The sequence below is a fragment of the Mus pahari genome, chromosome 8, assembly GCF_900095145.1.
Source record: "Mus pahari chromosome 8, PAHARI_EIJ_v1.1, whole genome shotgun sequence".
NCBI lineage: Eukaryota > Metazoa > Chordata > Mammalia > Rodentia > Muridae > Mus > Mus pahari.
Genome location: NC_034597.1, coordinates 16,027,721 through 16,028,994, shown reverse-complemented (window position 1 = coordinate 16,028,994; position 1,274 = coordinate 16,027,721).

The following is a 1,274-nucleotide window of genomic DNA, read 5'->3' as shown; positions in this document are numbered from 1 at the left end:
GCCTGGTCTACAGAGTGAGTTCCAGGACTGCCAGGGCTACACAGAGAAACCCTGCCTCGAAAAAAACAAAAACCAAAAAACAAAAACAACAAAAAAGAACATGTCAGTGGCTTAGGCAAGAATTGAGTGATGGGGAGGTAAGCAGCTAGATTCCAGATGGGAAAGAAGGGACAATACTGATGAACAAGTTGTGGAATATAAGAGGAAGGCTCCAGGCTGCAGAGAAGTGAGGCTTTCAGTCCAGTCAGGTGAAGGGACAAGCTGCCCTCCACAGAGCAATGAAGAGAAGTGGGTAGCAGATGAAGACAGAACCCCAGGGGCTCTGCATCTGACTGAGGACTTTACATGATGCACACGTGAAGGCTCACACTCCTGCCTCACATGCCTCCTCTAGTTACAGCCTGCCCTGTAAAGAGCTGCTACAGCCCCAGCACAGTTAGCGCTGCCCTCGTCCCCAGCCTCCTGCCCATGCATCTCCAGGTTTGTGCATAGGCTTCCTGCTCTTTCTGAAGAGGCTCTGTATCACATCTACAGCTCCCAAACCCAATCCCTTCACCTCCAAAGGGGAAATGGCAAGAGTTGTGCAGTGCCAGGGAGTTTTAAAAAAACATCTGCCTGCTGTGTCCGGTTGTAGTCTGGTGCCCTGGGTTTCTGAAGCTCAGCTAAGAAGTTCCCGACTGCAGGCTGGAATGAATGTCCAAGCCAGCTTGAATTCCAAATGCCCAGGCTTGAAGTGACAGAGCCTGGGAGGATTACAGACATTGGCTGCCCCGAAAGGCTGAGTAGAAAACGCACTGACAGCATGCTCTGGAGTAGACACGAACCCCAAAGTCACCCCACTGTCTAACAAGGCTGTTGAGGTGGCTAATATGGATGGTCAACTTGGCAAGATCTCAAATCACCTAGGAAACAAACATCTGGGGGTTCCTAGGAGTAAGCCTCTAGATTGACTTTATTGAAGTGGGAAGATTCATCCTAAGATCTGGGCTAACTGTTCCATGGACTGGGGGTCGAGGGTGGGAGTGTTTCCCAGGATGAATACAAAGGAGAAAACAGACTGAATACCAGCTTCCTGGCTGGAGACAGAATGTAACCTCCACCTCACCTTCTCCACCATAATAGGCTATACCCCCTTGAAATGCCAGGCAAGGTAATCTCTTCCCCTTTAAGCCACTTTCGCCAAACACTTGGTCAGAGCGATGAGAAAAGGAACCACTGCAGCACTCCACCTGCAGCACTCCACCTGCAGCACTCCACCTGCAACACTCCACCTG